Below are 26,037 nucleotides of genomic sequence, written 5' to 3'. Positions count from 1 at the left end.
TATAGTGAGGAAAATAAGTATTTGAACACCCTGCTATTTTGCAAGTTCTCCCACTTAGAAATCATGGAGGGGTCTGAAATTGTTATCGTAGGTGCATGTCCACTGTGAGAGACATAATCTAAAAAGAAAAATCCAGAAATCACAATGTATGATTTTTTAACTATTTATTACATTGAGTAGTCACTCTTCTTGACTTACGACCTGATGGACTTACGACCGGTTTTTCGGTCTCTATCTACATCGTAAGTTGGGGTCTACCTGTATATATTTTAGAGCATAATAATAATGCAGAAAGTATGTAGAGTATATGAATACATACATAACAACAAAGTAGAATCTCATGTAATTACATGTAAAATGTGCTGAAATCTCTTGCTGAAAATGTATTTAGGAGTTCTATAGAATGCTATTCAATACCTACTGTTAATTGGGATAGCCAAAAGAAAGAAATTATACTGCCATTTCCCATTTGGTTTCCTTGTTAATGAAGTTGACTGGCCTTTCCTTAAATTATCTTACTGTGTACATCCACCTTTCTAACACACTAGCATACAAATTGGGAACGAACAACCACTCTCTGTGTCTAGCAAAGACATAAACAGACACATGGGGGCTTTCTGATAGCTACCACTCCAACTTAGAATGTTGCAGAACTGCTGGGGCCTGCTGGGGCTCGCGTTCATGAACTGGGTGAAAAAGCTCCCACATTGGCTTTGAAAGGCTGCACTCCCACCATACAGCAGGATTAGATTCCACATTGTGAGTTCCCATGAAACAAACAGGGGTGAGATCAGGGCTTTTCTGGGTTAGGCCTTTTCCCTCCCTCCAAACCCCCCAAAGGGCTTTAGAGAGAAGGGTACAGAGAGAGGCAGCCTTGCTGGGTCTCTGGAGAAAGACTTCGTTCTCAGCATGGCTGCTCCACATTAGAGGAAAAAGCTAGCACAGTGCAGCTATTCAACTCGCTCACCCTTCCATACACACAAACTCTCTTTTTCTCTCTGCTTACTCACTTTCACTTTCTTCTCTCCCTCTTCTTTTTGCCCTTCCGTTCTCTCGGATAAGCTCTGAAGTGTGAAGGTACAGAAAAGTTTCCTCCTTTGTCCTCCGCCTCTGATCCAGATGTGTCATGTTCCATGTGGTGTTGAATCAGAATGTTTTGACAAACCACAAATATCCCAGGAATAAATCATGGGATTCAAGTAAAGAATAAACATTATGTAAAGATCAAATATTTAAGGTTAGGATTTTAAATGTTTATAAGTATGTTAGAAATTGATGTGAGGTAATAGGCTTCAAAGCTGCCTTTGCCTCTGAAGACATAATTATTTTCTGATGCTCAAGATGAGACTTTTTTTTTCACATCAGATGTCTTTTTGATTTTAATTATTATTCCCAGAGAGAGCAGCAATGGCCAGTAGATGCTATGAAAGCGAAGGGGGCAAGTATTCACAACACAGGGGATATAAGCATTACCAGGGGGTCTTTGAAACCAACTGTGATTGACAGTAAGTGTAGATCATGTGGTCCAGTCCAGCTTCCAATCAACTAAAGCGGGTGATTCATTAAAACTTGGGTCGCGAAACAGCCTCAAAGCAGGCCATGGGGTGGAGGGGAGGAAAAACTAAAAGACTGTTTGGATCTGCATCTCATTACTTGGCGAGTATAGAGAAAGCGTGGAGATTTTAGGTGAACCCTGCACTCCTGCAGGACTACAGCCTTTCCCTTAGACCAGAAGATAAAAGGCTTCAGGGGGTAAAAAAAAGAACAGTGCAGTTAGTTAGCGGCATTAGATTGTAACTTTTATCTGCTCCACTGATGCTAGATGTTGATGAAGGAAATTAAAGGAAATGTTTGTGCCGTTTTTATTGTTTTCTGCACTTTCTAGATATGTATTTTCCTGTTAACAGAAAATAATTGGAAACATATCATGCTGTATTTATTCATGTTAATTTTTTCTGTCAAATAGACACACATTGCATCTGACCCATGATCATATATACACAGTGTATTTGCTGTGCCAATAACACATGTGCTGTAAATTGTTCTCTTTTAGTATGTGTTCAATATTAAAAATGCATGTACTTTGTTTTCTTCTTTCCTTTTTCAAGCATTGTCAGAGAAGTGCATGGGAAACAATTGATGTTACATTGGGCCTCATTACTATAGCACATACACATGTGTGGCTGTTAACCACATGTAAGCATTTCCAGAAACAGCCATGAGAACGGGAAGAGGGGACGGGTGTGTATCAGTCAAACAGGAAAGTCTGAGCAGGACAGATGGGAGAGAAAGAACAGGGGAAAAGAAGAAATGTGGGAAACGTTATAGCAGTGAGGATCAAAATGGGGGAGAGAGAAAAAGAAAGAAGGAAAGAAAGAGAGAGAGAGAATTTTAAAGGGGGATAGCAGTGCTGTGCCTGCTACAAAAGCACAACTAATCCTGTACAGGTGTGCATGAGCATGTTACTGATAGAAGAGATTGAACGTGTGTGTGTGTGTGTGTGTGTGTGTGTGTGTGTGTGTGTGTGTGTGTGTGTTGAACACATCTGTTTATTATTCTTACACCCTATGCATGTGCAAAAAAATTCACCTCAACTTGCTCCACACTAAGCATTTTGGACTCATTCAGGGCTGAGATCTTCAGGCACACAACATGGAAACATATGTTTGCAAACCCCAAGACCCATTAGACATGCATTCCTCCCCTCTTACAGCTATATACCTTGCTGGTTTTAGTGTATTTATGCATTATTTGTTATTAATAATAAGTAGAAGAAGTTAGAATGTTAAGGGGCTTGCCCATGCTGGTCCTAGAAGTCTTAATACTACTACTACTACTTATTATTATTATTATTATTATTATGGTACAATAATCATTCTTGTGAATTTAAAATATCCAGTATATAAACTTTATTTGGGACACTCAAAATACTCCTGTACTCTCACATCATCACAAGCTATAAAGAGTCTAAAGTTTTAAAAATAGACCTAATTTTTTGTTATTAAAACCCTCTAAATAGAGGACGAGAAATGTACTCTATGTAACAGAAATAACTAAACAAATCAGTGAAAATTTCTTTACCAATGTAGGGGTAAAAAGAAACTAATACGAGATGTTCGAAAGTGATTTTTACCTCAGCAGATAACAGAGGGATGTGGATGCTAAAACTTGTTTCTGATTGTATTTATACAGACTATGTATGACTTGGCTTATAAAAGTGATTTATTTTCCCTTTTTTGCAGAAGGCTATACATTATAATATTTTTTCTTTCTTTCCTGTTTTCATGATCACGGCTTAATTTTCTCGTGATTTTGGCTAAGCTGTTTTCTCGTTATCATGCCGGTGTGGACTTGTCCGTGTGCCCGCTACCACAAATGGTTACAGTTATTATCTATAATGCTGCCTCTAGTACACGCTCTTATGCCAAATTCACTAAAAAATTTAGTACTCGTCAAGAGAAAACAACTTATGTTGAGATCACAAGAAAAGAAGAAAGTAAAAATATGATGGCCTCTTGGTTTGGGTGTCACCCCAACGAGGATGGGTTCTTATTTGAGTCTGGTTCCTCTCAGGTTTTCTTCCTCATACCATCTCATTGGAGTTTTTCTTTGCCACTTTTGAGATTGGCTCACTCATAGGGACAGATTTTTTATGATATTCTCGTCTATTTAAGTCTGTAAAGATGCTCTGGGACAATAATGTTAAAAGTGCCATACAATTTTTTTTTTTATTGAAATGCATAACCAGATTCCAGGAAATAACCAGAATCTATTGGTATAACTTGTGGTATACTACATGGGTGTGTATATATATATATATATATATATATATATATATATATATATATATATATATATATATATATATATATATATATATATATAAAAATAAAATGACCAAATTTCCCAGGCTACCATACATATATGTCTTCTGGATGCACTGTAACAGAACTGTCCTGATTTAACAGAAAACACGGTAAAATTAAAATCACATTTATCAAACTGTCCGTAAAGGAAAATCTGATCGGCCGATATATACTACTTTATCGTCTTCTGACAGTGCGCAATGCACAAAGACTGTGAGCGCACTTTGTATCACAGTGTGTTGTATGTGCGACTCGCTGTCAATCAGACACTGTTTAATGGTATGGAATTGGCACAGACATAAAAGGGACATGAAACTGAAAGGAATATGGCATCTGGGGCAGGAGATGAGAGAGACAAAACAAGCAGGGGGGAGACAGGGCAGAGAGGAGATCACAAATCAGGATACAAGGGAGGAGAGCAGGAAGGGGGAGAAAAGTAGGAAAGTGAGAAAGGAGAAGTGAGGAGCTAGATGGGGAGTAAAAATAATGATGAACAACAAAGCAGAGAAGAGTTATAGAAGGAGTGGAACAAGGACAGATGTTAGTATGCGTATTGAGGCAAACAAAGAAGGAAAAACATAAGATTTCAATAGTGTCTCATTTAAGATAGTTGTGTATACTTTATATATTTGTGGGACGGGACGTTGCATTGGCTTAGATAGAATGGGACTTTTCCCTGCCTAGTGTTTTTCCAAGAATCTCAAACATCATTGCACAAATATACATTATATATATATATATATATATATATATATATATATATATATATATATATATATATATATATATATATATATATATATATTATAATATTATATATACAGTGCTGTGAAAAATGTCTATTTTTTTTTGCATGTTTTCACACTTTAATGTTTCAGATCATCAAACTAATTTAAATATTAGTTAAAGATAACACAAGTGAACACAAAATGCAGTTTTTAAATGAAAAATTTTATTATTGAGGGCAAACAAAATCCAAAACTACATGGCCCTGTGTGAAAAAGTGTTTGCCCCCTAAACATTATAACTTATCGAGCATGAACCGCCTTTTTAAGGTCATGCCACAGCATCTCAATAGGATTCAGGTCAGGACTTTGACTAGGCCACTCCAAAGTCTTCAGTCATTCAGAGGTGGACTTTCTGGTGTGTTTAGGATCATTGTCCTGCTGCAGAACCCAAATTCGCTTCAGCTGGAGGTCACGAAAAGATGGCCGGACCTTCTCCTTCAGGATTTTTTTGTAAACAGCAGAATTCATGGTTCCATTTATCACAGAAAGTCTTCCAGGTCCTGAAGCACCAAAACAGGCACAGACCATCACACTACCACCAACATATTTTACTGTTGGTATGATGTTCTTTTTCTGAAATGCGATGTTACTTTTACACCAGACATAATGGGACACACACATTCCAAAAAGTTCAAATTTTGTCTCGTCAGTCCACAGAACATTTTCCCAAAAGTCTTGGGGATCATCAAGATGTTTTCTGGCAAAACTGAGACGAGCCTTTATGTTCTTTTTGCTCAGCAGCGGTTTTCATCTTGGAACTCCAAGACCATTTTTGCCCAGTCTCTTTCTTATGGTGGAGTCATGAACACTGACCTTAACTGAGGCAAGTGAGGCCTGCAATTTTTTGGATGTTGTTGTGGGGTCTTTTGTGACCTTTTCCAGACTGATAGATCACAATTACTTTTTTTCTTATTTGTTTTTGAATCTCTTTGGATCTCGGCATGATGTCTAGCTTTTGAGGATCTTTTGGTCTTCTTCACTTTATCAGGCAGGTCCTATTTAAGAGATTTCTTGATTGCGAACAGGTGTGGAAGTAATCAGGCCTGGGTGTGGCTAGAGAAAATTAACTCAGGTGTGATAGACTACAGTTTTAACAAACACTTTTTCACACAGGGCCATGTAGTTTTGGATTTTGTTTTCCCTCAATAATAAAAAATTTAATTTAAAAACTGCATTTTGTGTTCACTTTTGTTATCTTTTACTAATATTTTAATTAGTTTGATGATCTGAAACAAACATGCAAAAAAATAAATAAAATTGGGAAGGGGGCAAACACTTTCACACCCCTGTATGTGTGTGTGTGTTCAATGCCAAAATTCTTTTTACATATTGTATTACAGTAATACAGCTGAATGTGGGAAGAAGTAGCACTAACTTATCTGTCATAGATAACTTTCTTAGTCTCTCTCTCTCTCTCTCTCTCTCTCTCTCTCTCTCTCTCTCTCTCTCTCTCTCCCTGTTCTATAGGTGTGCTCTTTCATCCGATGGAGGAATTTCCCTGCTGAAGGGATCAAAGCAGCAGAAGGACAGCAGGTGTGAAGACACTTCATTTTTGACAACAGAAAACAGAAGAGAAGGAGGAGCTGCAGGAAGGGGAGAAAGAAAGAGAGAGAAAGAGAGAAAGAGAGAAAGAGAGAAAGAGAGAGAGAGAGAGAGAGAGAGAGAGAGAGAGAGAGAGAGAGAGAGAGAGAGAGAGAAATCTTCAATATTGAAAACTTTGTAAGTATTATTGTGTGTGTGTGTGTGTGTGTGTGTGTGTGTGTGTGTGTGTGTGTGTGTGTGTGTTTGGTGTGTTGTTTTACTCTATTTAATGTGCATGTAGTGGCTGTCTATTAGAAAACACATTATGCTTTGTGACTGCATTCAGATGTAAACCCCAACTGGGCGTGGCCTAAACTAGTATGGTACTCGTGCTTTTAGATTGTTTCACAAGCTTCATATCTGGTCACTAGTTTTTAGTTGTGTCTCCTGGGATTCCAGTTTGTGATGTAGACCTTTTGGTTTTAACCAGATGCCCTGGGAGCATTTCTGTATTTACAAAATATAATCTGTTTGGTTCAACTACTGCATTCTTGTTGTATTTATATTTAAAGTAACAGCCTGTGCAGCCTGTTCATTTATAAATCACTGAAGGGGTAACTCTTTTTATTTTTCAAAGGCTCCTTTTCATTAGTCAATAACAGCTTTTAAAGAAACCCATGCTTATTGATGATAGCATTAATAAACAATAAATTAATGTTACAAACAATAAATGTCTTAAGATGACAGAGAGGACATAGCTGTGGTAGTTAGTAAGTAGTCAGCAGATTCATTGCAAAGTAAATAAGGATTTCTATCTCTCCAATGATTAATATAGATTTGGAAGTTTTCACTGTTCCTTGAACTGATACTGTTCTTAAAATTGCCTCATGTAAGCTTAACCACAACAGTTATAAGTGCATTTTCTGCGCTCTGACATGAGAAAAATGGGCCATTTGGATATTTAAAATGTGCAACACAAGCTTGGTCCCTCGAGAGTGCGGAGAAAGTGATACAGTCGGCTCTGGGAACTTTTTAGTGTTGCCAAGGACAGAGCGAAGCCCTTCTTAGATCAAGTCTCCCTCACAGATCAAAGCTGTGCTCAGCAAACCGTGTACAGCAGAGTGACCCTGGCCATGTCTGACAAACTTCAAACTTTTACACAGTTTTAACATCAGTGCAAAACCTCTGTGTGAGTGAGCGCATCAACAAATCATTTTCACCCATTTATTAAACTTTGTTTAGGAAAGTCTGCCCCCAGCCCATTGTGACAACTGCCCCACCTACTCCCACTTTTCTCCCTAATTTCATCTTGTCCAATTCCTCTTAACCAGTTGGGCCTCCAATATCATACAACAGCTACCGGTCTGGGAGGGGAAAAGATGCCATGTGCTTTTACTGAGACATCAATCGTCTGCATAGACCGCTGTTAATGCTATAGTGCAACACACTTGATTTGAACATGCTGTCCACCTTCTTCTGCATGCATGAGCTCACGAATGATAAGATAGTGTTGCTGTGATTGACAAGACAGAGAATATATCACCTACATATTTTTTTTCAGAATCAGTTTTTCTTTTTTGGACATTATTACTGATATAACCAACAAACTACACTGTAATCTATGTATTAAATTGTAATTGGAATACATACAGTATATCTAACTTTTTGCCTGCATTGACAAACACACACTTATTTACCAGGATTTTCTTTTGTAAACATAGAACTACTGAGTAGGAAAAATGTCTATAAAGTGTTTTTGGTTAGGTGTTAGGCCAGAACTGCTTTATTATACCTTCTATGTTTAGGTTTCTGGAACTCTACTTCAGGGTCTGTGCTGAGTGATGTTTTTCCTTGTGGAGTCCAATTTTGTTGATGTCTGATGACTGATTTGGATGCCTTACGAGACTGACAGGTTTAAGACATAAATTTTACTCAGGCATGACTGGAAAAGTGGATGGTCAAAAAAGCAAAGTTGTTTACATCTTCCCGCTTAGCACAAGTATTTGTGATATTCATAAACATTGCTGAGATAAGAATGTGAAGGAACATTAAACTAAGGCAGTGTAAAACAGGTTTAAAAATGATGGGGTTTTTAATCATGTTTGACAGTCCAAAATGCGATTTTCTAAAAACGGAAACACATTTTAATGGTGGGGTAAGTTATTTTTAAGCAAGAACACAGCATTCTCCTGGCTTTTTCTAGACACTCACAAGCTGTGCCTTTACATGCCAGTGTCATTTCACACACGGTCTCTGATGACTGGGAAGATGTTGATGTTTCGAATCACAGTTAATGCATCTTCCTAATATTCTACTCTCTATAGTTTAGGATAAGTTAAGATTTATTTTATTCTTTTGCTGAATTTAGTCAGGAGACTGGAGTTTAATTGCAGCCAGTCAGGTGTTACTACATAAACAAGCCCCAATGTAAGTGATGACAAAACCTGTATGAATGGGAACTCTAAATAAATCTGCTTATTACTTGCAGAGTGTCTTGAGATGTAATAAATTATCACCAAGAGGGGGTGCTGCCTTACAACACTGATCAAACATTTTATACTTGAGGATAACTGCTGATGTGCTGAAGTTTTCCAAACTAGCAAATGAGCGTTCTACGATGTTGTTGACATTGTACAGATGAAAAAGTGGAAAACTACCCATCTATGTGGCCCTTACCTCTGTAAATAGAAGACAAATAATTACCAACATTCAATTGAACAGGAGAAGGAGGTATCATTAGTTGCCTATTAATCATGTCCACATACTTCATATGATCCATTTATTCTTCTAGCATACAGGTAGTAAGTGTTTTTTTAGGCATAGTTTTGAAGAGATGAGTTGTATTTGTTTGAATTTAGAGTTTCAAAGTAGCTATCCTGAGTTTACTTTTATCTAAAGTCACTTTTCTAAATACCCTGTTTTAATTCACTTTACTATTTTGCTGTCATCGTATTAAATTGTAATGGCAATATATGGAAATACACTTCGAACACTTATGTGTCACTGGATGAGTATACCTAACATTTAATACCTAATAGTACTATGAGTATCAGTCCACTTACTAATCCTTATAATCTGAGAACCTGTAAAGCATTTCTGTAAATCCCTTCCGGCATAGAAACAAATGCTTTAAATGGAAATGGAAATTTAGATGTAAACGTAAATGTAAATTATTCGTCTAAGCTTTGCCATTTGCTTTTCACGTCACTTTAACACACTGTGTGCATTTCAGCTACAAATGAAGACAGGAAAACAACCAACAAGATATAGACTTTTTACATGGACACAAAAAGACACATCAAAGGTGCCAAAAGCATGCAGTCAATGCGAGTCTTCTGTGCCAGTAATTGTGCAAGATTTGATTAAAGAAGGATTATGATTTCAAATGGACTTCAAAAAAGTACTACACGACTAAGATGTTACATCTTAAGAAGTTCAATTGAGTGCCGCACAGACATGAAGGGCCGACCTAATCCAACTATTATGCTCTCCAGTTTCAGGACTCTTTCCCTCACTCTGCTTATCCAGAATGCTCACTTCAAAGCACAGAGTGGCATTAATGATTTATGGTAAATGGGCATGTCCTAATGAAAGTATGATGAAAGCATTTGCTAACCTCAATTGTTGTCTCTCTCTCTTTTTTTTTTTTTTTTTTTTTTTTAGGTGGCTTCACTGCCTGTCGCCCAAGTTGACATATTAAGATAAACTATCACTGTGTATATCCTTGAATCAGTGTACTTAGGCACCCCATGTGTCTCATGTGACCTCAAGCATCTGGCTAGTGAACTGAAAGAGTAAATACAAACTCCATTTCCCAGCTGTCATCCACACACACACTGATTTGATCGCACACAACATTCTTAAGAATTGACATGACTGATATGATGGATTTCACCCACAACCCCACCCCCATCTCCATGTCCTTGTCTCTCCCACCCCATAGTTGTTCTGCCTTCCAGAAGTCCTTCTGGCTCCTTACATAAATACATAAATCGTCGAAGGAGACAGCAGGGCTTTCAAGTGTCGGCAGATCACACAGACACCCACTGTTTACTCTCTAGACCAGGAAGGTTGTCCTTGGTGGACTTGGTGGACTTGGTGGAACAGGAGAGACAATAGCTTCCTAGACATGTAGGTGCCAGTTCAGTCCTCCCACCTGACCCCAGAAAAAGACTCATGGACAGGTCAAGAGAGAGGTCAACTCTGAGTCTGTTCCCATGGACAATGGACACTTTGTGTTCTCATAGTTCTTCTCCCATCCTTTTCATCATCCTTATTATCATAACTATCTAATGAGTGGTGACTTGCTCATTACACTGTAATCATTATCCTAATGTTGCTGAATACATTTAATTTGTGTTAATTACACAAAGTAAAACAAAAACATTCAATAATTATTATTACTTAGCATATACACTACATACTGTCAGCTTCAGTACAGCAATATTCAGATTTAAGCTCGAAGTTCTGCCAGAGAGCACATTTGCACTGTGGATAGAATATTGTATAACAGACCATTTATCAACCCAGAGCCAACATCAGACCGCTTTGACCACTTTCTCCCTGTTAAGGCTTGCAAAAGGCTGAGACCATGACATTTATACATTTACAGAATGGGTTGAGGTGTAGAAGGTGGGAAATAATGCCAACAACTTCTTGTCACTCCAAAAATGCATATATATTATTATCTCAGCTTTGTCCAACACATTTCATGCCGTCATTTAACAGAAGTGCAGTTTAGTATTTAAGTGAAAAGAAACAAATCGGAGCAGGCTATTTCACTGAAAGGAGATATGTGAACATACCGCTGGTTTAAATGTGTAGAGAAGAAAGATGTGTCAAGAAAAATGAAAAGAAAAATAACACTTTGTGTTCAATTTGGTGTGAAAATAAAGGCTTTAAAAGGCGTGGCAAAATGAAAGAGAGGAAAGACACGCAAAACAAATTAACATCTAAATTGTGCAGGTCCTTTTCAAAAATTCTCTTCACATCTAAATTAGGCTTTTAAAGAGGGATGAGTTCAAAGCTGCACAAAACTCGCTCTGCTTCAGAAGGACACGTCTATGTGCTCTTACCATCTCTCTCTCTCTCTCTCTCTCTCTCTCTCTCTCTCTCTCTCTCTCTCTCTCTCTCTCTCTCTCTCTCTCTCTCTCTCTCATGCAGTTCTCTTAAGTTTTTTGTTAATGACATGCTCTATCTGAATTGTCTCTTCTTCACCCAATTCAGTAACACCTGAAAAAAGGGAGCTGGAGATGCCATTGCACAGTCTGGTTATGAAACATATTCGAGGGGATAACATTCAGAAGAACTCTACATTAACAGAAAAAAATGTGTTGTGTTTTTATATCTTGGTGGGGACCAATTGTCAGCAGAAGTATAATGTTTTTAACTCAAACTGCAGCTTTTATTTAAAAATGTGAAGAATCTTAAGATTTCTTTTGGCTGAAGGTGTAGGCTTATCATTAATTAGGTAGGTAGTTAATGATTGTCAGTGGAAGGCCCTCACATGGACAGTAAGACAAACGTGTGTATACGTATGAGAAATACACGAGGGAGAGAGGGAGTGCGCCGAGTGCACTCGCTGCTTATTAAAAGGTCTTCAAAGCATCTTATTGAAGCAAAGCCATCTGTTTTCATTTGTAATCTTATTTATTGGATGCCATACTAAACACAATTCAATGAAGGGCTCCGGATAGATTTTTGAGAGGGAACACTGCGTACAGTTCAGCAATGCGTCCTACTTCTTTTTTGTCTTTTGCATGGGAATCAAAGTTAGAATGAAAAGGAAGTGCTGGATATTGTGGATGCTTACCAGGATGTTCAACTATTTCCAAACTTGGATTCTGCAAGAATAGATGAAGTTAATATGCCTTCTATGAGCCTTTTGCATCCCAGACCCCATTGATGTTTTGACAAGAATGATGAATGCATGCCTACCTAATCACTGCCTTCCCTTTTGTGAAATCTGTGTCAACTGAAGCCATGTCATTCAATGGCTTAATCGTGCAGGAAAGAACAGTAATAGTGGAAAATAAAGAAGAAGAGGGGAAAAAAGAATCCCCCAGATCCCTCTGGCAGAAGAACACCTTTAAATCTGGATTTCCTTGCTGGAAAGAAGCCTTTGAAATCTAATGCATAAACATTATCCTCCCTCCTCCCTTACCTGAAGAGCTGGCTTTCCAGTGACTTTGGAGAACTTTTCCTTTTTGGAGCCCCCTTCAATAACTTAAATAAGAGTCTGCTCAGCCTTTGAGATCTCTTATGTTTCATCAAAGGGAAGATGTGTGGAAAGGTGTCAGCCTCTTCCCAACGTTACTCAGCGCACCTCTAGTATGAAAATCATTTATTTAGAGTATTTATGTTGGAGAAATGTGTGTTGTACTAAAAGGGAATCATTTTGGAAAACTATATTAAATGCTGTTAATAATGATTTTTGCAGCAAATGACGACGCTAATTTGTTCGAACTGTATTATAATTGCTGTTAACATCTTTCCTAGAAGTGAATTTGAAGTAAAGTGGAAACTTACACTCACTGGCTACTACATTAGTAACACCAGTACACCTTTTTATTTATGAAATTTTCCAGACAGCCAATCATTTAACAGCAGCACAATACAAAAAAGCATTTTATGTTCATTTTATGTTCACATATGGCGGAAAAAAGTGAACTCTGTGACTTTGACCATGGCATAGTTGTTGTTGCCAGATGATCTGGTTTGAGTATTCCAGAAACTGCTGATGTTCTGGGATTTTCACACACAACTGTCCCTAGAGTCTAAACAGAATTAGAAAAAAAAATTTCATTCAGTTTGCAGCTAGAAAGGCCTCATTGATGACAGAGGTCCTAGGCAAATGGCTAGATTGGTTCAGGCTGACAGGAAGGCTATGGTTACTCAAATGGCGACTGTAGGGAGTAGAAAAGCTTCTCAAAATGCATTAACCTAATGGAGGATGGGCCAACATAAGTTTCCACTTCTGTCATCCATGAACAATGAATCAGAAACTATAGTGGGCACATGATCATCCAAACTCTGCACTTAAAGATTACAAAAAGATCAGGCAATGATTTTCTAATCTTGATCTTTGATCTTTATCACGATTTATCAGGAAGTGATGCTGCCACATGATTGGCTGGTTGGGAAATATCAAGAATATAAATTCCTATTAAAGTAGAAAGTGAACACATTTGAATATTTTATCCTAACTGAGAGTGACTTTGAACTGCTACTAATTATGTTCATGGAAGGCACCAAAAATTCATCAGACTGACTGACTGTTTTTTTTTTGTCCCAAGTACAACACCAATGTTTGGTATCATTCTGTCAAAAAACAATTGATAAATTGGACCTGCCTACATTAAAAGACATAAAAGTTTAAAACAAATCAATATATACATTTAAAAAGCCCATGCTGTTTAAAAGGTTTAATAATATTTTTAAACGTATGTCTCGTCTTCAGTTACTTCTGCTTTCCATTCATTTTATTGTGCGTGTGGCACATATCCGCATTCCTGGAATAGCTTTAGCTAGTGTTCCATGGCAGCTCTTATTCTTGCTTAGCACACTCTGTTGCCTAGAGACACCTGCAGGGAATGTGGGGAGTTTTTCTTTATAGGAAAAGATGCACCAACAAATCAAAGAAAGGAAGGCAAAGTTTGGGTTCCAATAAAACCAACTGGTGATGTAAGTGTATAGAACAGGAATGTATGGTATGGTAAAGTCGCTCAAAGGGTCTTGCTTGTTTAGAAACATACATAATTAAATTAATAATAATTATAATAATTATAAGAAAAAAAGGGCAAAATACAAGCAATGGCAAACTTTTAGGGATGCATCGAGTTTTTTTTTTTTTTAGGGAATGTACTGTGTAAACAATTTTTCTTCATGCTGCACAGTTGGTTGCTGCCTCCTCATGAGGACTTTTTTTTTTTTTTTTTTTTAAGATAGTGTCGAATTGTATTATGTAATAATGTGATCATTAATTGTGAAATACAGTGGAACCTTGACACTCCCGACCTTAATAGTTCCCGACTTTTTATTTGCAACCGGTTTAAGAGTAACTCACGAAAAATCTGACAGTTCGCGAGAAGCCACGATTGGCTCGAAAGTCCGGAGTAAAATTTCAAAACAGAGTTTGTACTAATAAATGACATATAAATGTTTAAAAAACTATTTTATTAAATGTATTATTCATTTAAAGTAGTGAATAAAACATTTATGACAAGTAATTCACAATTTTTGTTGAGTTTACAGTACATGTACAATTTCCCTTGAAAAAAAGAACCATCAAAAACCTCAGAGAGTCAAAACCTCACAATTTTTTGTTACTCCTGAGGGGTCATAGAATGTACCTCAATGTACGAATATCGAGGTTGTACTGTACTTCTAGATCACTGCCACTATCTTTCATCTATCATGAGAACATGGTATGAGTACATGGTATGAGATGTTAATTTTCTTCTTCTTCTTTCGGCTTCTCCCTTTCGGGGCCGCCACAGTGGATTATCTGTCTCCATACCCCCCTGTCCTCCACATCTGCCTCTTTCAGCCTAACTACCTGCATGTCCTCCCTCACCACATCCATTAACCGCCTCCTTGGCCTTCCTCTTTTCCTCCTTCCTGGTGGCTCCATCCTCAGCATTCTCCTACCGATATATACGGTCAATCTCGCCTCCCTCACCTTGTCTGCAGAATGTCCTACATGCGCTGTCCCTCTAATAAACTAATTTCTTAACCTGTCCATCGTTGTCACTCCCAACGAAAACCTCAACATCTTCAGCTCTGCTACCTCCAGCTCCACCTCCTGTCTTTTACTCAATGCCACTGTCTCTAAACCATACAACATCACAGGTCTCACCACAGTCCTATAAACTTTCCCTTTCACTCTTGCAGATACCCTTCTATCACTCTTTTCTTCACTTCTCTAACACACTCTCCATTACTTTGCACTGTTGACCCCAGGTACCTAAACTTCTCCACCTTCTTTACCTCTTTTCCCTGCAACCGCACCACTCCACTCCCTCTCATTCACAAATGTACTCTGTCTTACTTCTACTGACTTTCATTCTCCTTCTTTTCAGCGCATACCTTCAGCTCTCCAGGCTCTTCTCAACCTGCTTCCTACTCTCACCACAAATAACAATATCATCCGCAAACATCATTGTCCATTGATACTCCTGTCTGACCTCGTCCGTCAACCTGTCCATCACCACTGCAAACAGAAAAGGGCTCTGAGCCGATCCCTAATGCAGTCCAACTTCCAACTTAAACCTGTAGTTCCTACTGCATACTTTACTGCTGTCACACTGTCCTCATACATGAACTGGACCACCCTCACATACTTCTGACACACCTGACTTCCTCATACATTACCAAAACTCCTCTCTCGGCACCCTATCGTACGCTTTCTCTAAATCTACAAAGCAACTCCTTCTGACTATCTCTATACTTCTCCATTAACATTCTCAAAGCAAATAAGGCATCTGTGGTGCTCTTCCTCTGCATAAAACCATACTGTTGCTCACAGATGGTCACCTCCTCTCTCAGCCTGGCTTCCACTTCTCTTTCCCATAACTTCATGGTGTGACTGATCAACTTAATTCCCCTGTAGTTACTGCAGGTCTGCACATCTCCTTTATTCTTAAAGATCGGTACCAGCACACTCCTTCTCCATTCCTCAGGCATCCTCTCACTTTTCAAAATCCTGTTAAACAATCTTGTTAAAAACTTCACTGCCATCTCTCCTAAACATCTCCATGCTTCTACCGGTATGTCATCTGGTCCCACCAACTTTCCACTCTTCATCCTCTTAATCGCTGCTCTCACTTCCTCCTTACTAATCCTATCCACTTCCTGCTTCACCATCTCCACACCATCTCCACACCATCCCACTTTCTCTCTCTTATTTTCCTCGTTAATCAGCTGCGTAAAATACTCCCTCCAACTTCTCAACACACTCTTCTTACTAGTCAACACATTTCCATCTCCATCCTTTATTGCTCTAACTTGCAGCACATCCTTCCCAGCTCGGTCTCTCTGTCTGGCCAATTGGTACAAATCCTTTTCTCCCTCCTTACTGTCCAACTTCTTATACAGCTCCTCATATGTCTTTCCTTGGCTTTTACCACATCCCTCTTCACCTGCTGCCACATCTCCTTGTACTCCTGCCTACTTTTTTTATCACTCTGTCGATCCAAATTCTGTTTTGCCAACCTCTTTCTCCTTATGCACTCCTGCACTTCCTCATTCCACCACCACATCTCTTTGTCTATCTTTCTATTTCCAGATGTCACACCAAGTACCTTTCTAGCTATTTCTCTTATCACTTCTGCATCACTTCATCCAGCACCTCTTCACCACCACCGAGCCCCTGTCTGACCTCTTCCCTGAATCTCACACTACAGTCTTCCTCCTTCAGTTTCCACCATATTATTCTTCTTTCAGTCTTCACTCTCCTCCTATTCTTCACCTTCGAAACCATCCTACAGACCACTATCCAATGCTGTCTAGTTACACTGTCCCCTGCCAACACCTTACAGTCTCCAATCTCCTTCAGGTTGTATCTCCTACATAGAACATAATCCACCTGTGTGCACCTTCCTCTATTCTTATGTAGCTCTATGAGTATGAGTATGATAAATGTTCTCCACTGCCATTTACATCCTTTTAGCAAAATCTACCACCATCTGCCCTTCCACATTTCTCTCCTTAAAGCCATACCTACACATCACCTCCTCATCACCTCTGTTCCCTTCACCAACATGCCCATTAAAATCTTCCCCAATCAGCAATCTTTCATTCCTAGGTTCACTCTCTTCCACTTCATCTAATTCACTCCAGAATTTTTCCTTCTCCTTCATCTCACAACCCACTTGTGGAGCATACGCACTGATGACATTCAGAAACTCTTTTCACCTCCACTACACTTTTACTGTACTGAGAATCACCCCTACACCATTTCTCTTTCCATCCACACCATGGTAGAAAGGTTTAAACCCACCTCCAATGTTCCTGGCCTTACTCCCTTTCCACTTGGTCTCCTGAACATCTACCTTTCTCCTCTCCATCATATCAGCTATCTCTCTTCCTTTACCCATCATAGTACCAACATTTAAAGTACCAACCCAAACCTCCACCCCCCTACACAAACCTCCTTTCCCTGCCATCATTGTAGACGTCTTTCTCCTCTCCTTCTCCTCCTTCGGCCAACAGTAGCCCAATTTCCACCAGTACCCTGTTGGCTAACGATACCTGTGGCTGTCGTTGGTAACCCGGGCCTCGACTGATCCGGTATGAAATTCTCTTTCGTGATCCGCATAATTGATTTGGCACATGTTTTACGCTGGATGCCCTTCCTAACGCAACCCTCCCCATTTACCCGGGCTTCGGACCAGCACTAAAAGTGCACTGGCTTGTGCAACCCTAATGTCTGGGTTATGGTATGAGATTTTAATATTTAAGCTTATTTTCAAAGTAAGAAATTGGTATTAATCCGATAATTGCTATATAATATAATTCCACCAAAACACTTTTAACAATTTTTTTTAACTAGTTAACTAGTTGTACATTTCTAATGAGCCGATTGTGTCTATTAAAGACTTAATATTTAAATAGTAACTTGCATATTGTAGTCAAACAATGCTGAATTTCAAATGTGAAATTATAGACCGAATTATTATCCAGTGTACCTAAAGCAGTGTTTTACAGCTTTGTTTTTTTGACCCAAGTGTGTCATAATATTAAGGCCTTAACATGTTGCCTAAGAGATTGAACATCCAATTTGAGAAACATTTGAGTACATATAAACATGACTATAAGTGTTTTAAAAAAAACAAAAAAACTGCATGTCATTCTTTAATAAACAAAAATGCGTACTGTTGCTGTGTAGTATAAGACATGATATTAATGAGGTCCTGTTATCATTAAGGCTCTTGTGGCTTAATGAGCTGAAATTCCCTTAGCCATGTTTAAATATATAGTGGAAAGCCTTCCGAAGATTGGAGGTTTTTATAATAATTCCCAGCTTTGGAATAGGTTGTTCGAAAAGATGTCCACATACCTTTGGCCATATAATGTATCCAACCACCAGTAGTTATTATTACTTACATTTTCAATGTAAGCAATTTATCATGTATCAGCATGAAGAGTTTCCCTGCTTGTTCTGTGTAGAACTTTAAGAAGGCGATATTGATTTAGGATTCTGTTAAATGTTAAATAGTCATGGCTATGCTACCATATATTGCAATTATTTCCATTTTCATTACATTAAGTGCTAATGTTGCTTAAGTAGTTAAAACAAATAAATAGATTCGATTCCCATAACAAGAATAAATCCCCTGATGAGTAACACATAAAAAAGTTTATATTTTTGATTTAGGTCAACCTTCCTTCCAGTTTAATCCTTGTGATTCCCCTTCATCAACTTATCTCTTGATGTTTCCCAGAGCAATTTTTGTATGTATCTAAACCTCTTCATTGTTTCCACAACTTCTGACTCCTGCACATGTGGGTGGGTTTTTCCCATCATTCTGGTCTTGTTTTGGAAATGTTTTTTTTCCTGCATTTTCAGAAGGTCGTGTGGAAGAAATAATGGCTGCCTCTTGTGAACTTCAGCGTCATATGATGTTTGGTACAGGTGTGTATTCATTACTCCAATGGTTTCTTTTAAGTACTGGCCACTAAGAAGATACATCTATTCCAACCCTACAGTCACTTTTGTTCACTTGCTTGCAGCCTGTTCCTCGTGCCAACATCAAAGGAGATTCCATGCAAACATCCTATTTACAAATGATGTCATGGCCATCAGAGGCTCTATTTTGTCTGTCAGGCGGCACCACCAGAAGACAGAAATGACACAGCCTCACAAGAAAAGCCCCAATATAATCATCAAACGCCATAACGTAGCGGTCAGACTGCCATCAAACAGGCCCAGCATCCTGTTTTCCTGTTTATACTTAACAAACATCTAGATTGTTGTTGGAAAAAACAGATGGTGACTGGTTCGAACTGCACGTCCCTGCAATCCCAGTTGCCATAAAATATTTCAAGTTCAAGACTTTGATATTATCTTCTGATTGATGTGCATATATTGTGTTAGTTAATCAATCACGTGAGTTTAGACTACATTTCAGAGAAATTGCACTTTTATGTCGTTTATAAAATGAGTTGTTCCTCAACATGATTTTCACCCATTACTTACTTCCTGACAAAAAACAGACTTTTTGGGTTCTGGTTTCTGAGTAACCTGACAATGCATTTTTATGGCTAACATCAAGAGAAAGAGCCAATAGGGAAACTTTATACAGTTAGGTCCATGTTTGTAGAGTGTAGCATTATTTATTAGCATTATTTTGCCTCTGTACACCCTTATAAATGATTTAAAATAAACTTAATAGATGATTTTAGCTTAAATTCAAGTGATTTGAATTAACAGATTAACAGCCAATTCTAATGTAGTTGCTTATATTTTCCCACGCTCAAATGTAATTGGACAGTCGTCTGATAAGTCCATTTCATGGTTAGGTGTGATCTGTTCCCTCATTATTCCATGGAATTATGGGTATAAACTTTCTGGATTTGCTTCTGAGTGTTGAATTTGGTAGCTGTTAATGGGAACTGAATTAAAAGAATTGAAAGTAAAGTCAAATTTAAAGTCATCATCAAACTGAAAAAATAATAAATGAATATGATATAATCCTTTTTTTATTCAATAATAAATGTAAAACACACACACACACACACACACACACACACACACACACACACACACACACACACACACACATATATATATATATATATATATATATATATATATATATATATATATATATATATATATATATATATACACACACATTTTCCAAATGGGGTCTAAAAAATTTATTTCATTAAATATTTCCATTAATTTATTTTTATTTAATCAATTTGTGCCAATTTAGTTGGTTACTCAATTTAATCAGTATAATAAAAAGTGTATTGCATTAATAATTTATATTATTATTAATATATTATTAAATATATTATTTAAATATTATTTTACCGAGCAGGCATTTTATTTAGATTTACTTTAAGAATGTAAACTGTATGTACAGTATGTATATATGTATGTATGTTCAAAAAGACCTTTTGGAGATCTTTAATAATAATAAAATAATCAACTTCCTTGTTAATGGTTTTACTGTTTTCTATGACAGCACCCCAATCATGTTTTATTTCTTTGAATACAATAAACAAGCTTTATCTCGGCATACATGCTTTACATAAAGAAACCTTCTCCTGAACGCCCCCTTCCCCCCATCTTCAGCAGGTCCTAACCTGTGTAATCTCATCCCATCTGCCTCCCTCACCTCCATGTGCTGACTCAGGGTGTCCACTTACACTGCATATTGTTCCCTTATCCTGTACTCAAGGCCACTGGCACAAGCACACACCTGCACCCAACAATGAGATGCTTATTCAACTCAGGGATGCGGCTGCTCTTTGGGTAATGCACACGCACGTCGAGAAGAGAGGTGGAGCCTAGAATTGTCCTTCGAGCTCACTAACGGTGGGCTGGAGTACAAAGACTAGAGAGAAAAAAATCTGCCAGTATGTTTGGGTATGAACACTATACTATGGTGTGCAGATAAAAAAAAAACCCTGGGTGAACTGTCCAGTGTAAATAGTTCAGTTTCTATTCACAGTAAAGGCATTTTCTAGACATGCTTAATACCAGCTATTGTAATTGCTAGTAAACACTTACTACAGGAGCTGGCTGCACTCTGTTTTGTAGATAGTGATGTAATTTTAAAAAGATGAATCATGACAAATTGATCTTTGTGTTTTTCTTGCAAACTTTAAAACTAATGTCAAACAACTGCTCCATAAGCTAACAAGCACTGGATACAGTCATACTAGGATTGAAACATTTTTTGTGTGTGAGTTTCACATGTCTTGGTTGAAATACCACGTTGCTAAATTGCAAACAGTTAGCTTGTTTAATCGTACTTAGTTACATTTTACGAGAAATTTGTGGTTCCTTATGTTGCACAATATTATGCTGTGAGGTTCAGTGGTTATTGATGAATTTTCATGTCGAGCTTCTTTATTTATAGCCAGAACTTGTAGACAAATCTAATAAGCTAGCATTTCTGCAGCTAGCAAGTTGATTTGGCATTATGAATAGTCTAAATAAACATTTGCATTTTACAAACCATCAACTGGTGCTTATGAACACTCATTTACATGAAATGTTTTCACATATACCCACACATTTATGTAATAGCTCAAATATTCTATAATGTGGTTTTGCATACCACGCTACATGAAGTTTACTAGAACGAATAATTAATGTTATGAGCTTTGCTTATAACATTAATTAGTCGATCTAGTAAACTTCATGTCCTACACAAATCCGAGCTCAGTTGAGTAATACATGAATTAGTCCTACTCATAATCTGTGTAATCTTCTTCTTCTTCTTCTTTCGGCTGCTCCCATTAGGGGTCGCCACAGCGGATCATCCGTCTCCATACCACCCTGTCCTCTATATCTGCCTCTTTTACACCAACTACCTGCATGTCTTCCCTCACCACATCCATGAACCTCCTCCTTGGCCTTCCTCTTTTCCTCCTACCTGGTGGCTCCATCTTCAGCATTTTTCTACCAATATAATTCATGTCCCTTCTCTGCACATGTCCAAACCATCTCAATCTCGCCTCCCTCACCTTGTCACCAAAACATCCTACATGTGCTGTCCCTCTAATAAACTCATTTCTAATCTTGTCCATCCTCGTCACTCCCAACGAAAACCTCAACATCTTCAGCTCCGCTACCTCCAGCTCCACCTCCTGTTTTTTACTCAATGCCACTGTCTCTAATCCATACAACATCGCAGGTCTCACCACAGTCCTATAAACTTTCCCTTTTATTCTTGCAGATACTCTTCTATCACAAATCACTCCTGTCACTCTTCTCCACCCACTCCACCCTGCCTGCACTCTTTTCTTTACTTCCCTAACACACTCTCCATTACTTTGCACTGTTGACCCCAGGTACCTGAACTCCTCCACCTTCTCCACCTCTTCTCCCTGCAACCGCATCACTCCACTGCCCTCCCTCTCATTCACACACATGTACTCTGTCTTACTCCTACTGACTTTCATTCCCTTTCTCTCCAGCGCATATCTCCACCTCTCCAGGCTCTTCTCAACCTGCTCTCTACTCTCACCACAAATCACAATATCATCTGCAAACATCATAGTCCAGGGAGACTCCTGTCTGACCTCGTCCGTCAACCTGTCCATCACCACTGCAAACAGGAAAGGGCTCAGGGCCGATCCTTGATGCAGTCCAACCTTCACCCTGAACCAGTCTGTCGTACCTACTGCACACTTTACTGCCGTCACACTGTCCTCATACATGTCCTGCACCACCCTCACATACTTCTCTGACACACCTGACTTCCTCATACAATACCACAACTCCTCTCTCGGCACCCTGTCGTACGCTTTCTCTAAATCCACAAATACACAATGCAGCTCCTTCTGTCCTTCTCTATACTTCTCCATCAACATCCTCAAAGCAAATAAGGCATCTGTGGTGCTCTTTCTCGGCATGAAACCATACTGTTGCTCACAGATGGTCACCTCTTCTCTCAGCCTGGCTTCCACTACTCTTTCCCATAACTTCATGGTGTGACTGATCAACTTAATTCCCCTGTAGTTACTGCAGGTCTGCACATCTCCCTTATGCTTAAAGATCGGTACCAGCACACTCCTTCTCCATTCCTCAGGCATCCTCTCACCTTCCAGAATCCAGTTAAACAATCTGGTTAAAAACTCCACTGCCATCTCTCCTAAACATCTCCACGCTTCTACCGGTATGTCATCTGGTCCAACCGACTTTCCATTCTTCATCCTCTTAATCGCTGCTCTCACTTCCTCCTTACTAATCCTATCTACATCCTGCTTCACCAACTCCACATCCTCCAACCTTCTCTCTCTCTGATTTTCCTCATTCATCAGCTGCTCAAAATACTCCCTCCATCTTCTCAACACACTCTCCTCACTAGTCAACACATTTCCCTCTCCATCCTTTATTGCTCTAACTTGCAGTACATCCTTCCCAGCTCGGTCCCTCTGCTTGGCCAATCGGTATAAATCCTTTTCTCCTTCCTTAGTGTCCAACCTCTTATACAGTTCCTCATATGCCTTTTCCTTGGCTTTCGCCACATCCCTTTTAACCTGCTGCCGCATCTCCTTGTACTCCTGCCTACTCTTCTCATCACTCTGTCGATCCCACTTCTGTTTTGCCAATCTCTTTCCCCTAATGCTCTCCTGCACTTCCTCATTCCACCACCACGTCTCCTTGTCTTGCTTTCTATTTCCAGATGTCACACCAAGTACTTTTCTAGCTGCCTCCCTCATCACTCCTGCAGTAGTTGCCCAATCATCCGGCACCTCTTCACCACCACCAAGCCCCTGTCTGACCTCTTCCCTGAACCTCACACTACACTCTTCCTCCTTCAGTTTCCACCATCTTATTCTTGTTACAAACCTTACTTTCCTCCTCTTCTTCTTCGCCTCCAAAACCATCCTACAGACCACCATCCGATGCTGTCTAGCTACACTGTCCCCCGCCAACACCTTACAGTCTCCAATCTCCTTCAGGTTGCATCTCCTACACAGAAGATAATCCACCTGTGTGCACCTTCCTCCACTCTTATACGTCACCCTATGATCCTCCTTCTTCTTAAAATACGTGTTCACCACTGCCATTTCCATCCTTTTAGCAAAATCTACCACCATCTGCCCTTCCACATTCCTCTCCTTAAAACCATACCTACCCATCACCTCCTCATCACCTCTGTTCCCTTCACCTACATGCCCATTAAAGTCTGCCCCAATCACCAATCGTTCTTTCCTAGGTACACCATCTACCACTTCATCTAATTCACTCCAGAATCTTTCTTTCTCCTCCATCTCACAGCCAACTTGTGGAGCATAGGCACTGATGACATTTATCATCATCCCTTCAACTTCCACCTTCACGATCATCACCCTATCAGAAACTCTCTTCACCTCCACTACACTCTTACTGTACGCTTCCTTCAGAATCACCCCTACACCATTTCTCTTTCCATCCACACCATGATAAAACAGTTTAAACCCACCTCCAATGTTCCTGGCCTTACTCCCTTTCCACTTGGTCTCCTGAACACACAACACATCTACCTTTCTCCTCTCCATCATATCAGCTATCTCTCTCCCTTTACCCGTCATAGTACCAACATTTAAAGTACCAACCCGAACCTCTACTCTCCTACACTGCTCCTTTTCCTGCCGTCTCTGTAGACGCCTTCCTCCTCTCCTTCTCCTCCTTCGGCCAACAGTAGCCCAATTTCCACCGGTACCCTGTCGGCTAACGATACCTGTGGCGGTCGTTGTTAACCCGGGCCTCGACCGATCCGGTATGAAATTCTCATTTGTGATCCGCATATTTGATTCGGCACATGTTTTACGCTGGATGCCCTTCCTAACGCAACCCTCCCCATTTACCCGGGCTTGGGACCGGCACTAAGAGTACACTGGCTTGTGCCCCCCTAATGGCTGGGTTCATAATCTGTGTAATACATTCTAGAATAAAGAAATGACCAAAATTTTGATTAAAATCTCTTGCTTATTGTCTAATTTCTTTGGTGTTTCCAATTTGACTACGATAAATGATGTACACAATTATTAAACCTTTTCTTAGACATGTGTTGCTACATTTCTTTCCAGCATTCTATTTTATATATATATATATATATATATATATATATATATATATATATATATATATATATATATATATATATACAGATATTTTTTTTTTCCTTTAATAAATGTTTTATTTTTTTATTCTAATTAGCTGTTCTTCACTTAGTTTGCTTAATATATTACTAATGAAATGTAGTAGTCACTTATTGTCTGGACTTTGACTTTGGAGCTTGGCTTGGAAAGCGAGTTTAGTAGCATTTAGCTAAGATATTCTAGTATATCCTAGAATTTTAATTAGCCCACAGCTTTGTTTGGATGTGTGTGTGTGTGTGTGTGTGTGTGTGTGTGTGTGTGTGTGTGTGTGTGTGTGTGTGTGTGTGTGTGTGTGTGTGTGTGTATTGGGGGTGGGGGGTGTCAGTGGTTGATGGTCAGTTAGTCTTAGAATGCAGCTGGTTGACCCTGTGCTGGTGGTAGGGTCAACATGAGAAAATTGATACTCTTTCTCTTGAAAACATACATACCATTTTTAACTTTTGTTTTTGAGTGGGAGAAAGAGATCACTATCCAAGAAAATGTCAAATATCAAGATCAGGAGTCTTGCACCAGAGTGCCTGCTTTGCTAAAAACAGACATTGGGCTGTGAGTGTGTCTTAGTTCTGCCCTAAGGGAGAGGAACATAGTGAATGATACAGATAGGACACCCATATCACCTGGATAAACAGGTCTGGAGACAGAGGAGAGCAATTATAGTGTTGAGTGTCGGGGAGTATGGCTAACTCTGACACCTCCAAGCAATATGTAGGAAATAATTGTAAAGATCACAAGCCATGCATATGCACCCTGGGTATGTCAGAAAACACTACTGACTTCCTTTATTTATAAAGCAGTGGCATGAAGACATTTAAACATCTGTTAACATCACATTAGCAAATGTGGGCTGTGGGCATTCAGTGGAAAAAAGAAATTATGCAAAACGCATGCATGAGATATGAGATCTTGTGTGTAAAAATGGACACTAAAACCAACCATGTAGGCCGATAAATTTTGCAGTCAGCTAAGACGGAAAGACCTTTCTATATAACTAAGTATATGGTGTGTATATTATATCAAATCAAATCAACTCA

General features: G+C 38.9%; 1 long non-coding RNA gene across 1 annotated transcript in view; it reads left to right on the top strand.

Moving 5' to 3' along the window:
- The window catches only part of LOC310739789, a 57,755-nt gene that overhangs the window by 17,852 nt on the left and 13,866 nt on the right, over positions 1-26,037 (top strand). Inside the window, exon 2 of the long non-coding RNA XR_014537487.1 lies at positions 6,122-6,373. This is a non-coding gene — a long non-coding RNA (uncharacterized lncRNA). The remainder of the gene's footprint in view (positions 1-6,121; positions 6,374-26,037) is intronic.

The sequence above is a fragment of the Silurus aristotelis genome (assembly GCF_946808225.1).
Source record: "Silurus aristotelis genome assembly, chromosome: 17".
NCBI lineage: Eukaryota > Metazoa > Chordata > Actinopteri > Siluriformes > Siluridae > Silurus > Silurus aristotelis.
The sequence above is the reverse complement of the archived record's forward strand: the minus strand, read 5'-3'. Positions and strand labels throughout refer to the sequence as shown.